The 16,417-nt window shown below is 39.6% G+C and overlaps 1 non-coding gene across 1 annotated transcript; it reads left to right on the top strand.

Moving 5' to 3' along the window:
* The first annotated feature begins 1,030 nt into the window (after positions 1-1,030).
* LOC132534469 (U2 spliceosomal RNA) lies at positions 1,031-1,215 on the top strand. The gene has a single exon (XR_009546189.1). It is a non-coding gene; the product is annotated as a U2 spliceosomal RNA (small nuclear RNA).
* The last annotated feature ends 15,202 nt before the right edge of the window (positions 1,216-16,417 follow it).

Raw genomic sequence — 16,417 nt, 5'->3', positions numbered from 1 at the left:
CAGTCTCACTTCAGACTTGCTAAATCAAAAGGTGCGAGGCAATTTTTATTTATAACAAGGGGACACCATAATTATTATGCTTAGCCAAGTGGAGGCTAAGCGAAGGCCACATTTCTTTGAAAATTAGGAAGACAAGATGTGCTGCTTAATGCTGATTCTGTTGTCGACCTCATTTATTATCATTCTGTTAAACCAAATGCTGGGTTCCCCTAGCTTCAGACTTTCCCCAGATGTCCAATTCTATCTGGATGTAGCCACCTTTCATTTTTCATGATCTTTTTGTATTTTCCAAGCCCTAACCCTAAAACTAACATCTTTCACCTTCTAAGACCAATCAGTCACAAATTCTGTTCTACCTTGTTTTAATTTTTAGTTTGATTTTGCCTTTCCATTCTCCATTATAATAATGTTCCCAGATCACCTATGTTTCTTTAAAAGCCAACCCCTAGGGCAACAAAAGGGAATAAATAAATAAATATTTTTTAAAAGTTGACCCAAATTTTCCTGACATTTATATAATTCACCACCTGTTGTTTGCTTTGATGCTTATTCATGTATTTTCTCCGACTTCTTGTCTTGACTATTTTATGTCTCGTTCTATTGTTATAGAGTAATTAAGGCTCCTGAGTGCATACAGTATCCATGTTAATTATGAGTTTATCAGATATTACTGTTTCTGGAGGTGAAGTATATGCTGTTTTTGAGAACAATATTTCCATGCATTCTATCCCATTACTTTTGAAGGCAATTTTATGTTTAGAACATTGAAAAATCAGTTCTAAACTTCTTAATTATTTTTCTTAGCTTTTTCCCACAAACCTGTGCCTTTTGTTCTTTTGTTTTCAGCCAAATGCCTGTTAACTGCAAGGAACAGAATATCATATGCCTACACATAGTGACTAGTGTGTCAGAAAAGGAAATTGCAATAGAATATGACAAAAGATTCTGTGCTGTTTCTAACAGCAAGAGGTTTCATGGCAACACTGATTTGATGAGTCCAAAAATTTCAGCTTAAGAGGTATTTCTGTTGACTGATTCTCAATCTTTTGGCTGGGCTGAGGTTCGGTATCTGTTCTTATCATGTTTATATCTGATACATCCTCTGTCCAAGGACAATAAATTAAATGGGTTTTGGAGATTAGGGGATGCAATAGGAACTTGCTCCATCCATTTATGACTCAGCCTGGTATTAAGTCTAGGAAGGGAAAACCCCTTGGGGGAATTTTTTTTTTTCCTGCCAGTGCTGCTGCAGGGGCTCTATACCTGCAGAACCTCACCAGTCTCAGCATTTAAATTTTTTTTTAATTATTTTTATTTTTATTTTATTTGTAAAAAGGAAACACTGACAAAACCATAGGATAAGAGGGGTACAATTCCATACAATTCCCACCATCAGAACTCTGTATCCCATCCCCTTCCCTGATAGCTTTCCTATTATTTAACCCTCTGGGAGTTTGGACCCAAGGTCATTGTGGGATGCAGAAGGTGGACGGTCTGGCTTCTATAATTGCTTCCCTGCTAAACATGGGGGTTGACAAGTCGATCCATACTCCCAGCCTGCCTCTCTCTTTCCCTAGTGAGCGGGGTTCTGAGGAATCACAGCTCCAAGACATATTGGTGGAGTTGTCTGTCCAGGGAAGTCTGGTTGGCATCATGCTAGCATCTGGAACCTGGTGGTTGAAAAGAGAGTTAACATATAAAGCCAAACAAGTTGTTGACTAATCATGAACCTAAAGGCTGGAATAGTGCAGATGAAGAGTTGGAGGGTCTCCGTTTTGTAGTTCATTAGTACTCCTATTTTAGTTCTATTCCAAAGGGCCTGTGGCTATACTAGTTTTTTTCCCCCTCTAAGCCTGAAATCTGATATGCAGGTGGATCCAAGTAATTGTCTAGGGAGATGATGTCATGGCTGGAAAAAGAACCAGAAAGCTGGATCTGGGAAGAGGGTAGTTCCCAGATATGGGAAAGGGGTATAAATATTGTTGACTGTAAACCCCATCGATTTGATTTGGTCTGGGGCCTGCATTCAGCTTAGGAGCCTATGTGACCTCTGCATCCCTGTAGATCTGAGCTCACATTCTGTGGTCATGAGTAAGAACGTTCTAAGCTGCCCCTGTATCAGGGCCCATCTTCCTCAGGTGTAGCATAGAGTATGTTGTCCATCCTCCCTTCGGAAGATGGAACATTCTCTACCGTTGTTTATCCAAGTTGAGGGCAAGATCCTATGGGGGCCCACAAAGGGGTCTATTTTGTTGTTCCTGATAGAGATTATGGGTAACAATGGAGAGAGGGATTTATTTGAGGTCTAGGCCCATCATCTCTGTTTGTGAATCTCAGGACTCCCCGAATAGAGCCCCAGCTGAGCATTTTTTTTTTTTTTCAAATAGAGGATGAAAGATAGAGGGAGAGAGAAATGGAGAGAAGGAAAGATACAACCGCACTGATTCACCACTTACGAAGATTCTTTCTGGGGTAGTTCTCCATTGTGGTGTCCAGGGACTTGAACCCTGGTCTTCATGTGTGGTAAGGTGTACACTCTACCAGGTGAGTTGACTCCTGGTTCACCCTGGGCTAAAAATGTGGAGGATAAATTTTTTTAAATTTTTTAATATTTATTTATTCTCTTTTGTTGCCCTTGTTTTTTATTGTTGTAGTTATTATTGTTGTCGGTGGTGTTGTTGTTGGATAGAACACTCTTCAAAATCATTTTTAATGGTTATAATACTTTTACACATAAAAAAAGGAAATGAGTGACAGTAAAAATAGAATACATTATTCCTCTGTTATCTTATAATTGTGTAATTTAATATTAAATTGCTACTAAAATAGAATATATTATATTTAAATTAACAACTGATTTTTTTTTACTTTAAATTGCTTCTTTTCCTTTCAAAGGCAATTATATGGAAATAGCAAGATGAATAAAAACAAACTGATTAATGATTGCCTGGAAGTAGTTTCAAAAGGTGATGTGGAACTCATTTGTGAGCATATTGCCAACGTCTATTCCATACTTGGAAATCTTGATTTCCAGCATCCAAAGACGGGGAATACACCTCTCATTACTGCAGCAGAAGAAAATCTTACAGAGGTAACATGTAATGTCTGAGATTCTTGGATAGTTTTTGAGACCTCAATGAAAATGGAAAGGGACTTAGAATGGGGAGTAGCATGGGAAAGACAGAGATCACTTAATTGCACAGATTGCTACTTCCATAGGCTCTTGTTTGTCTTATTGAGTGTGGACAACTCCAAGTCTGTCTGGCCACCTTTTATTCTTCAATTAACTTCTCTGTTAACTATAGTCCTAGCTCTCTTTCTTTTTTTGACTCCTTCTTACTAACACTTTTTTTTTTAATTTAATATTTACTTATTTTCCCTTTTTTTTGCCCTTTTTCTTTCTATTGTTGTAGTTATTATTGTTGTTGTTATGTCATTGTTAGATAGGACAGAGAGAAATGGAAAGAGGGGGGAAAAAAGAGAGGGGGAGAGAAAGGTAGACACCTATAGACCTGCTTCACCGCCTGTGAAGCAAATCCCCTGCAGGTGGGGATCCAGAGACTCCAACCAGGATCCTTACTCCAGTCCTTGAGCTTTGTGCCACCTGTGCTTAACCTGCTGCACTACCGCCCAACTCCCCCTACTAAGACTTTTTAAGCACATTATAAAATATAGCCTATATGCTAAAAGTTGTGTAGAACTTCAAAAAATAAATAAATAAACACTCATCATCCAGTCCAAAATTAGAGCATTACCATACCTCAGAAGTCCTGTATATACTCCTAAATTGTGTTCTCTTCATAATCTTGCATATCTCCCTTCTAATAACAAATAAGTGAACACCTCCACTCATTCCAAATCCTCCCCAGACCCTTCCTTTCCTCTCTCAGGTCTCTTTCTTACAGACGTATGCCCAGAACTATAAAGGATCTAGGGTTGCCTACTACTATGCAAGGTAAACAGTTAGCCTGCCACAGTTTCTTGGTAGAAGAAACAAAACTGGGTTGTTGAGACCAGGCAATTCATTACTTATAATAAAAGCACTGAGCCAGGTTATTATCAATTTTATAAGTGTTCCCTAAGCCTCAAGTCACAGGACAATAGAATCAGCTGGTTTTTGTTCATTAAGTGGGTTGGATTAAAAGAGAAGAACCAGGGAACTGAGTGATGGCACACCCCATTGAGTGCACATATTACTATGTGCATGGACCCAAGCTCAAGCCCCCACTCACTTCCCACCTGCAGGGGGGAGCTTCAGGAACAGCAAAATAGGTCTGCAGGTGTCTGTCTTTCTTTCTGTTCTAAAAAATGAAATAGAGAAAGAAGAAAAAAAATGGCCACTAGGAGTGGTGGATTCATAATGCCTGCATGGATACCCAGCACTAACCCTGCCTGGTGGCAATAAAACATAAGATAATAAAATAAAGTGAAAAATAAAAAAGAGGAACCATAAATTGTGTGACTGCTCACAAGACTTGTAGAAATGTAAGATCCATAGAGACTTATCTCCTAACAATAACAAGACTGTTGGTCATTATGCCAGGCCCCCTGCATTGTGTAACTCTGTTGTCTATTTACATAATCATTGTTTTGCCTGAGACCCACCCAGCCTGCAGGGTATTGGTTTAATCCCACTGGTTAGATGGAAGCTTGCTACTTTCACACTCTTTTCTTCTCACTACCCCCTATCTTACTCATTTCCTTTTCCAACCTGCCACTTGCGCTTCAGAAGATATAAAGGCATTTTTCTCTGATCAATAAAGGCATTGCATTGTGTTCCTGCTCAGCCACTCAGTTCTTGGTTCCTCTCCCACGTCACTGAGTAAGCAGCAGCCCAGGTTGGCTCCGGTCGAGTTATCTCCCCCGCCATGCAACCTGACACAAGACTTCTATTTTATTTTCTTTTTTAGATAGAGATAGAGAAGGAATAGAGGCAGAGAGAGTGAAAAAATACCACAGCTCCCTAATTATCTTCAGTGAAGTGGGGGCTGGGTTTGAACCTGCATCACACACATGGAAAAGCAGCACACTATCCAAGTGAGCTATTTGTCAGCTGTACCCTCTATTTCCATATTTTGTTGGCTTCTGGTGACTATTCTCATCAGTGACTGCTGTGATTAATATGATTCCCAGAAGAGTCTAAGACCAAATCCATCTATGTGTCTCATATAATATTCAATTAAAACTGCTATCCATAGAACTTGAAGCAGTAGAATCAGGTCAGCATATAAAATGACCTCAATCATATATCCAGGACCCTGTCTGTACCCTTCTATTAATTCCCATAATCAATTTGTAGCTGCCCTAGAAAGCCAAGAGACTTTTCCCTTAAGTTTCTCTGCTAGTCTTTCTTCTTGATCCAGGACTTCCATCCAGGTACTGCAGCATGTGCTAGATTTCCTCTGATCCAAAAGGAGGAAGTTGAGAGCAAATGTGTCATCTACAGCAATGATCTGGCTGCTGACCTGAATGCTTTTTGAGAATGAAGTGGTATCATTAATAACTTGAGCTAAAGTTAGGAACAAATTTTGATCCAATTTTCAAATTCTCATGACTCCTGTGATAGGAGCAGTTGTTCCCAGGGGGCACATAGATGATAAATTACTGATCCTTCTGGAAAGCTCTCCAGAGTAGGAATAGGAAGCATCATTTGGGGGAGAGTTTTAAGTCATCTACTGATGATGTCTCCTTAAATATCCGAGGGTTGCTGTGTGTGTGTGTGTGTGTCACTGAGGGATGCACTTAGGGTCTCCTGCATGAGTAATATTGATGAGCAGTCAACTTTCTTTATTTTTTTATATATTTTTAATTGTTTTCAAAAACTTTATCTTCTTTGATAGAACAGAAAGGAATTGAGAGAGAGAGACAGAGAGACACCTGCAGCACTGTTTCACTGCTTGTGAAGCTTTTCCCCTGCAGGTAGTGGCTGGGGGGGGGTTGAACCCAGGTCCTTGTGCATGGTAAGATGTGCACTCAATCAGGTATACCACCATCCAGCCTCTGAACAATTTATTTTTTCTAGGAGAGGAGAGAGGAGCAAACAGAGAAAGAGACACCATAGTATTGTGCCACCATCCATGGAGCTCCAATGTGGTGCTGAGTCTCAAACTCAGACCCTTGAGCATGATAAGACATATGCTCTGGGAGTTGGCGGTAGCACAGCGGGTTAAGTGCATGTGGCGCAAAGTGCAAGGACCGGCTTAAGGATCCCAGTTCCAGCCGTGGCTCCCCACCTGCAGGGGAGTCGCTTCACAGGCGGTGAAGCAGGCCTGCAGGTATCTAACTTTCTCTCCTTATCTCTGTCTTACCTCCTCTCTCCATTTCTCTCTGTCCTATCTAACACCAAAAACAACAATAATAACTATAACAATAAAACAAAGGCAACAAAAGGGAATAAATAAATATTAAAAAAAAAAAGACATATGCTCTACTGGATGAGTTACCTCCCAGCCCCGGAAGGTCTTCTACAGTCACACTTATTTTATTTTATTTTATTTTATTATATATATATATATATATATATATTTGTTGTTGTAGTTATTATTGTTATTATTATTGATGTCATTGTTGGATAGGACAGAGAGAAATGGAGAGAGGAGGGGAAGACAGAGGGAAAGAGGAAGACAGACAGACACCTGCAGACCTACTTCACTGCCTGTGAAGCGACTCCCTTGCAGTACAATCACATTTAATGAACAAGTTACCACATGTTTAGGAAGAATGATAATTAATCCCAGGTTTTCACACAAGAAGTTTGGCCTGAAGGAGAAAAGTGCTATTTACCACTGTTGCTCCCCCTAACCCTACAACACTGAGCTCTAGATCAATAGTGGGCAGTACCTCCTTTTGGCACGATGGCCCTAGGAGTCCCAGTTCAGTGTGAATATTTAAGGCTGGTCCTTGATTTATGAAGATTGCAAATCCAATTTGTCCTTGCCACTAACCAATTAGCATCCCTCCTCCACAGAATGAGTGAATGTGTGATGCTATAGGAATGGGGTGGGAAGAACTTTGGAGGTGTTGGCAGGTGTTTTACATGGAAGAATTAAGATCTGGAGCTGCTGGCTGCTATTTTTAATAAGCTTCTCACTAAAGTTAAGGGAGTCAGCAGAGAAACCATAATCAGAGCTGTCTGACAGAGGATAGCATACCCAGCAGCCAGTTAAAAGTAAGCGCTTGCAACGGTTTGGGAGAACTCTTCCAGGACATTTCCTCTAAGAGAAAAGTCTCCTAAGGTGATTCTGAAAGATAGCAGCCATTAATGTTCCCTTCTTCTCTCTCCTTAATAGAGTTTAAGAGAATTTCTTAGATACCAGAGTTGCTGTTCCTCTACTACCATAAAAACTGTATATCACATGTCAATAACACAGCTTCAGACTCTTGTGTCAGAAACAGAATTCTTTACTGGGTGCCCAGTTTTTGTTGTGGCTGCGTTAACTTGTCTAACATAATGATGCATAGAGGCAGTAATGGTGGCAATCTGGGCTGTATAGTGGTTATAGTTTCATTTTGATGACTCTCATTAGAGGATGGACACTTGCACTGGGCTTCTGCATAAGCTTACCCACAGAGTTTGTTCCCATATGTTATGACTCTAAAGAGAGGTGTTTTTAATCTGTCAGTCTATAATTTTCCAACCAGCAGTCATAAATTAAGCTTTGGCAGTAACCCCAAAATCTATAAACATATAACAGGGTTCATCGAGGGGAATATTAGTTAGATGTATGAGAATGGCCTAAAGTCTAGTCACTGAGTAAAACAGCTACATGCTTTGTCAGTTTTGCTGAGCTGGTTCAGAAGCATACTAGCTGTAGTGGCCCAACAAACCTAAGTTTTTAGCTGAGTTGAACCTCAATGATCCAGGTTTATGCATTTAGGATAAACACTGTGAAGTGAAGTCTCCCAACCAGGTAGTACAGTGAAGGATAAAATTTCCTGAAATGGACAAGAGATTACTTTTTTTTTTTTTTGCCTCCAGGGTTATCGCTGGGGCTAGGTGCCTGCATCACAAATCCACTGCTCCTAGAGACTATTTTTTTCCCTTTTGTTGTCCTTGTTGTTTTATTATTGTTGTGGTTGATATTATTGTTATTTATGTCATTGTTGTTGGACATAGAGAAATGGAGAGAGGAAGGGAAGACAGAGGGGGAGAGACATCCGCAGGCCTGTGAATCGACCCCCCTGCAGGAGCTGGGGGCTCAAATCTGGATCCTTAGATTAGTCCCTGCGCTTTGCGCCATGTGCATTTAACCCGCTGTGCTACTGCCTGGCCCCCAAGATTACTTTTTTTAAATTTAAAGATACCAGTGGAGGATGGGGGTGGATAGTATAATGGTTATGCAAAAAGACTCTCAAGCCTGAGTCCCAGGTTTAATCCCCACACCACCAAAAGCCAGAGCTGATCATTGCTCTGGTAAAAAAAAATAATAAATAAATAAAATAAAGATATCAGTGGATGGGGCCAGATGGTGGTGCACCTGGTTGAGCACACACTTTTACCATGTGCAAGGATCCAGGTTCAAGTCCAGTGGTTCCCACCTACATAAGGGAAGTTCATGTTCAGTGAAGAACTGTTACAGGTCTCTCTCTCTCTCTCTCTCTCTCTTTTTTCTTCTCTCTCTCCCTCTCTCCCTTCCTCTCCCTCTCTCTCTCCTTCTCCCTTTCACTCTCCCCTCCCAATTTTTTTGGTCCTATAAAGTAAATAAATAAATAAATAAACAAGAAGTATCTTGTTATATAGTATTGGATAAGACTTCCTGCAGTCTTAAATATCACCATTTTCATTTGACAAGCAAGGCTTATAGGGTCTTTCTCATTCTGTTAGTTGTTGACTTCACATTAACTTAGATCAAAATGAGAATATTGGGCCTGAGGGTCACAAGGTTTCCATAAATCAGGTGTTCAGTTTTGACAGTAGCCCACTAGCTGGCTATTTATCTACTTTTTTAAAAAATAAATATTAAAGAGAGAGAGAGAGAGAGAGAGAGAGAACCACAGTTTCTGGGCTGGGGAGACTGCACAGTGGTTATGCAAAAGACTTTCATGCCTGAGGCACTGAAGTCCCAAATTTAATCCCTAGCCCCACCATAAACAGAATTGAGCAATGCTCTGGTGTTTCTTTCTGTCTCTCTCTCTTTTATAATTTTCTTTATTGGGGAGTTAATGTTTTATATTCAATAGTAAATACAATAGTTTGTACATGCATAACATTTCCCAGTTTTCCATATAACAATACAACCCCCACTAGGTCCTCTGTCATCCTTCTTGGATCTGTATTCTCCCCACCCAGCCACCCCAGAATCTTTTACTTTGGTGCAATATACCAATTACAGTTCAGGTTCTACTTGTGTTTTCTTTTCTGATCTTGTTTTTCAACTTCTGCCTGAGAGTGAGATCATCCCATATTCATCCTTCTGTTTCTGACTTATTTCACTTAACATGAATTTTTCAAGGTCCATCCGAGATCTGCTGAAAATGGTGAAGTCACCATTTTTTATAGCTGAGTAGTGTTCCATTGTGTATATATACCACAGCTTGCTCAGCCACTCATCTGTTGTTGGACACCTGGGTTGCTTCTAGGTTTTGGCTATTACAAATTGTGCTGCCAAGAATATATGTGTACACAGATCTTTTTGGATGGGTGTATTGGGTTCCTTAGGATATATCCCCAGGAGAGGAATTGCAGGATCATAGGGTAGGTCCATTTCTAGACTTCTGAGAGTTCTCCAGACTGTTCTCCACAGAGGTTGGACCAATTGACATTCCCACCAGCAGTGTAGGAGGGTTCCTTTGACCCCATAACCTCTCCAGCATTTGCTGCTGTTACCTTTTCTGATGTATGACATTCTCACAGGAGTGAAGTGGTATCTCATTGTTGTCTTTATTTGCATTTCTCTGACAACCAGAGACTTGGAGCATTTTTTCATGTGTTTCTCAGCCTTTTGGATCTCTTCTGTGGTGAATATTCTGTCCATGTCCTCTCCATATTTTTGGATGGGGCTATTTGTTGTCTTGTTGAAATTTGCAAGTTCTTTATATATTCTGGATATTAGCCTCTTGTCTGATGTATGGCATGTAAAGATCTTCTCCCATTCTGTAAGGGGTCTCTTGGTTTGGGTAGTAGTTTCTGTAGCTGTGCAGAATTTTAATTTTATGTAGTCCCATAGGTTTATGTTTGTCTTAGTCTTCTTTGTAACTGGATTCGTTTCATTGAAGATGTCTTTAAAATTTATGCGGAAAAGAGTTTTGCCAATATTTTCCTCTAAGTATCTGATAGTTTGTGGTCTAACATCCAAGTCCTTGATCCACTTGGAATTTACTTTTGTATTTGGTAAAATATAGTGGTTCAATTTCATTCTTCTGCATGTTTCAACCCACTGTTTCCAACACCATTTGTTGAAGAGACTCTACTTTCCCCATTTAATAGTCTGGGCATCTTTGTCAAAGATTAGATGTTCATAGGTGTGGGGGCTTACTTCTGGGCTCTCAATTCTATTCCACTGGTCAGTATGTCTATTCATGTTTCAGTACCAAGCAGTTTTGATGACAATGCCCCTATAATACAATTTGAGATCTGGGAGTGTGATGCCTCCAGTTCTGTTCTTTTTTCTCAAGATTGTGTTGGTAATTCTAGGTCTTTTCTGGTTCCAGATAAACATTTGTAGCATTTTTTCTATTCTCCTAAAAATGTGCTTGGGATCTTGATGGGGATAGCATTAAATTTGTAGATGGCTCTGCGTGGTATATTCATTTCGATTATGTTAATTTTTCTAATCCATGAACATGGAATATCTTTCCACTTCTTTGTGTCTTTTTCAGTTCTTTGAGTAGTGACTCATAATTTTCAGTATACAAGTCTTTCACTTCTTTGGTTAGGTTTACTCCTAGATATTTTATTGTTTTTGTTGCTATAGTAAAAGGAATTGATTTCTGGATTTCAACTTCTAACTTAGTGTTTGTATAGAGGAATGCCACTGACTTTTGAATGTTAATTTTGTAGCCTGACACCTTACTGTATTGCCTGATGATTTCCAAAAGCTTCTTGCTGGATTCCTTAGGTTTTTCCATGTATATACTATCATGTCATCTGCAAATAAGGAGAGTTTGACTTCTTCTCTTCCAATCTGTATGCCTTTAATTCCTTGCTCCTGCCTGATTGCTATGGCAAGAACTTCCAACACTATGTTGAATAGTAATGGTGATAGTGGGCAGCCCTGTCTAGTACCTGATCTGTGTGGAAATGCTTCCAGTTTTTCACCATTGAGTATGATGTTGGCTATAGGTTTCCTATATATAGACTCCACTATCTTCAGGAATTTTCCATGTATTCCCATTTTTGTAGTGTTTTGATCATAAAGGGATGTTGGATTTTGTCAAAGGCTTTCTCTGCATCTATTGATATGACCATGTAGTTTTTGGTCTTGCTTTTGTTGATGTGGTGGATCATGTTGATTGATTTACATATATTAAACCAGCCTTGCATGCCTGGGATAAACCCCACTTGGTCATGATGAACAATCTTTTTAATATACTGCTGTATCTGGTTGACTAGAATTTTGTTCAATATTTTCGCATCTATGTTCATCAGAGATATTGGTCAGTAGTTTTCTTTTTTGGTTGTGTCCCTGTCTGCTTTTGGTATCAGAGTGATGTTGGCTTCATAGAAGCTGGAAGGGAGTACTCCAGTGTCTTCAATCTTCTGGAAGACTTTTAAAAGTAGAGGTATTAGTTCTTCTTTGAAGGTTTTGTAGAATTCATTTGTAAAACCATCTGGTCCAGGACTTTTATATTTGGGAAGATTTTTGATAACTGTTTCAATTTCATTAGCTGTGATGGGCCTATTCATGTTATTTAGTTCCTCTTTACTTAGTTTTGAAAGTTGGAAGGTATCTAGGAAATTGTCCATTTCTTCCAGGCTCTCTAGTTTGGTGGCATATAGAAGCCTCACATGATATGTTGAATTTCTGCGGTGTCTGTTGTGATATCTCCTCTTTCATTTACTATCCAATTTATTTGGGTCTTCTCCCTTTTTTATTTTGTGTGTCTGGCTAAAGGTTTGTCGATTTTGTTCACTCTTTCGAAGAACCAACATTTACTTTCATTGATCTTTTGTATGTATCTTTTTCTTATTTTCAATATTATTGATTTCTGCCCTAACTTTAGTGATTTCTGTCCTTCTGGTTGCTTTAGGGTTCCTTTGTTGTTCTTCTTCTAGGTCTTTAAGATGTGCAATCAGGCCATTTATTTGTGCTTTTTCTTGTTTCCTAATGTGTGCTTGTATGGCTAATGAACTTCCCTCTCAGTACTGCCTTAGCTGTGTCCCAAATATTTTGATAGCTTGTGTCTTCATTTTCATTGAGCTCTTGAAACATTTTGATTTCTTCCTTTATTTCCTCTTTGAACCAGAAGTTGTTAAGAAGTGTACTGTTGAGCTGCCACATTTTGGGACTATTACCAATCTTTTGTTGATAGTTAAGTGTTAGTTTAATTCCACTGTAGTCTGAGAAGATGCTTGGGATGATTTCAATGCTCTTGAATTTGCTGATGTTGTCTTTGTGGCCTAACATATGGTCTTTCCTTGAGAATGACCCATGTGGACTTGAGTAAAATGTGTATTCCAGTTTCTTGGGATGAATGACTCTGAAAATGTCCAATAGTTCTAGTTTATCTATCTCTTCATTTAGCTCCCTTATGTATTTATTGATTTTCTGCCTGGATGATCTGTCAAGTTGAGAGAATGCGGTGTTGAAGTCCCCTACTATGACTGTGTTGCTGTTAATATATTGCTGTAGCTCTTTCAGTAGACATTTGATGTATTTAGATGGCTTTGCATTGGGTGTATAGATGTTAATAATTGTTAATTCCTCTTGATTGACTGATCCTCTAAGCACGAAGTAGTGTCCATTCATATCTTTTTTTAAATATTCATTTATTTATTTTCCCTTTTGTTGCCCTTGTTGTTTAACATTGTTGTGGTTATTGATGTTGTTGTTGTTGGATAGGACAGAGAGAAATGGAGAGAGGAGGGGAAGACAGAGAGGAGGAGAGAAAGACACCTGCAGTAGTGCTTCACTGCCTGTGAAGTGACTCCCCTGCAGGTGGAGAGCCGGGGGCTGGAACCTGGATCCTTAAGCCTGTCTGTCCTTACACTTTGCGCCATGTGCGCTTAACCTGCTGCGCCACCACCCCGAATCCCCATTCCTATCTTTTTAAATCTTATCTATTTTAAAGTCTATTGTGTCAGATATGAGAATAGCTGTTCCTGCCCTTTTTTGTGGGCCATTGGCTTGTATGATAGTTTTCCATCCTCTCACTTTAAGTCTGTGTTTGTCTTGTTGAGTTAGGAGGGGTTCCTGTAGACAGCATATTATTGGGTTGTATTTTCTGATCCATCTTCCTACTCTGTGTCTTTTAATAGGTGAATTCAGGGCATTGACATTTATTGGCATCAAAGACTGAAGATATTTTAACGCCATTCTTGTAGAGTTTTGGACTGTTCTGATATATGGCCTATTTATGGTGGTCTGACTGTTTATAGGAGACCTTTCACTTTTTTCTCCATTGTTGTTGCTGCAGCTGCTGCTGCTGTTGGATAATACAGAGAGAAATTGACAGAGGAGGGGAAGATAAAGAAAGGGAAAAGAAGGATAGACATCTGCCGACCTGAATCTTGAAAACATATTAAATAAAAAAATTCTATTTGGGGAGTGAGGCGGTAGCACAGCGGGTTAAGCGTGCGCGGCGCAAAGCGCAAGGACCAGCATAAGGATCCCAGTTCGAGCCCCTGGCTCCCCACCTGTAGGGGAGTCGCTTCACAGGCAGTGAAGCAGGTCTGCAGGTGTCTATCCTTCTCCCCCCTCCTCGGTCTTCCCCTCCTCTCTCCATTTCTCTCTGTCCTATCCAACAACGATGACATTAATAACAACAACAATAACTACAGAAATAAAACAACAAGGGCAACAAATGGGAATAAATAAATTAAATAAATATTTTTAAAATTTTTATTTTATGGGAGTTTGGCGGTAGCGCAGCAGGTTAAGTGCATGTGGCACAAAACGCAAGGACAGGTGTAAGGATCCCAGTTGGAGCCCCTGGCTTCCCACCTGCAGGGGAGTCACTTCACAGGCGGTGAAGCAGGTCTGCAGGTGTCTATCTTTCTCTCCCCCTCTCTGTCTTCCCTTCCTCTCTCCATTTCTTTCTGTCCTATCCAACAACAACAACATCAATAATAACTACAACAATAAAACAACAAGGACAACAAAAGGTAATAAATAAATAAATATAAAAAAATCTTTAAAAATTCTATTTTACATAACCTGAAACAATATGATTCTATTCATATAAAAATCTAGAATAATTAAATTCTAGAATATCCATAGAGATAGAAAGTAGAAGAATGGTCAAGTGGTGGATTCCAAATAGGGGAACCAAGAGAGAAAGATAAGACACCTGCTGACCTGCTTCACTGCCTGTGAAGCGACTCCCCTACAGGTGGGGAGCCAGGGGCTCGAACTGGGATCCTTGCACCTGTCCTTGCACTTCGCACTATGTATGCTTTACCTGGTGCACTACTGCCTGGCCCCCCAAACATTTTTATTTCTCTTTTGTTTCACTTATAGCACCTAGAAGTAGGATTACTGGGTCATATGGTAACTCTATGTTTAATCATTTGAGGGGAAGCATTACCAAATTTTAAAAAGTACTTATTTATTTTATTTTAATGAGAGGGAAAGAGACACAGAAAAGCCTCAACACTGCTTAGCTCTGGCTTATGGTGGTGCTGGGTTGAACCTGGGAGCACAGAGTCAGGCATGAAAGGGTTTTTGCATAACTGTTATGCTGTCTCCCCAGCCTCAGATTTATTTTTTTTCTAGATGATTATACCATTTATTTCTACCAGTACTATATAAGGATTCTAACTTCTCTACATCCTTGCCAACATCGTTACATGACATTTCAGTTATTGTCATTATAATGTGCTTTCTGCAAAGGCATTTAAAACTATTAGATAACTAGTGGAAGCTTGTTGCTTTGGTTCAGGTAAGAAATCATGATGGCTTGATCTGCAGCAGCAGAAGGAAACATAGACAAAAGTGAACTGAGGTTATCCTTGCCTTCCGGTATACCACCAGCTCTAATGCTCAATCAGTTCTGCCTCCTAACTGCTTATGGATTGTTAGCCACTCCATTTCCACTGCTACTTCTTTTATTCAGAGGAAAGCAAACACAGATTTTTTTTTTTTTTTTTTTTTTTTTTGCTTTACCAAGGCACTGCTCAGCTCTGGTTTCTGGTGGGGTGAGGGGGCGGATGAATTGAACCTGGGACTCTAAAGCCTCAGGCATGAAAGTCTCTTAGCATAACCATTATGCATCTCCCCCACCCACCACTTCTCTTATTCAATCACCATTTTCTGTGAGGCCTCCGTACTTATCTCCTTATTGGCCTTTCTCCCAACCTTCCCCACATCAATCTATTTCAATAGTCAAAGTGATTTGAAAAAATACGTAGCAAGGGACCAGTTGGTGGTGCACCTGGTTGAGAACATGTGTTACAGTGCACAAGGACCCAGGTTCGAGCCCCCATTCCCCACCTGCAGGGGGAAGCTCTGTCTCTCTCCCTCTCTACCTTCCCCTTTCCTCTTGATTTCTGTCTCTATCCAGTAATAAATAAAGATAATTAAAAAATCTAAAAAAAAAAAAAAAGAACATATCAATTTTGATCACACCATTTCCCTGCTTGAAATCTTTACTTGAAATCTTTACTCTCTCTGTCCCTAAAGATACAGCCTTAGTTCCACATAATGCTTTCTAATACCATTAAGGATTTAGCTACTGTTAATTTCCCTAGCACATTTTTCTTTATTTTCTTTATTTGTTTTAATGTTTATATATATATCCCAGAACAATTCTTAGCTCTGGCTTATGGTGGTGCTGGGGGTTTAACCTGGGACTTAAGATTCACAGACAAGAAAGTCTTTTGCATAACCATTAAACTGTCTCCTCAGCCCTACATTTTCTTCCTTTCCTTCTGAGTTCCAGTCATGCCTACCCTCTTCTGGTGTTGATTATTAGTTCTCCTTTTGTCCACTACATTAATCTCTTAAACTTTAATACCAATATACCCATAGACTGTGTGGATTTAACAACAGGATCTTATTTTTTCACATTTCTAGAGGCTGGAAAATTCAACATCATGGTTCTGACTGGTTTGACTCTAGTGAGATTTAGCTCTATAGATTTTTGCATCCTCCTCTGTCAAAAATAGAGTGAATACAGTAATCTGGTGTTTGATGTATGGACCTAATCCTATCTATTAAGTCTGTTATCCGAGACTGGGGAGATAGCATCCTGGTTATGCAGAAAGACTTTAATGCCTGAGTCATTGAAGGTTCTAGGTTCAATCCTAGCATCACCAAAA

This window comes from Erinaceus europaeus, chromosome 18, assembly GCF_950295315.1.
Source record: "Erinaceus europaeus chromosome 18, mEriEur2.1, whole genome shotgun sequence".
In the NCBI taxonomy this organism is placed as follows: domain Eukaryota; kingdom Metazoa; phylum Chordata; class Mammalia; order Eulipotyphla; family Erinaceidae; genus Erinaceus; species Erinaceus europaeus.
Note: the sequence above shows the minus strand (reverse complement) of the source record. Positions and strands in the feature narration are given on the sequence as shown.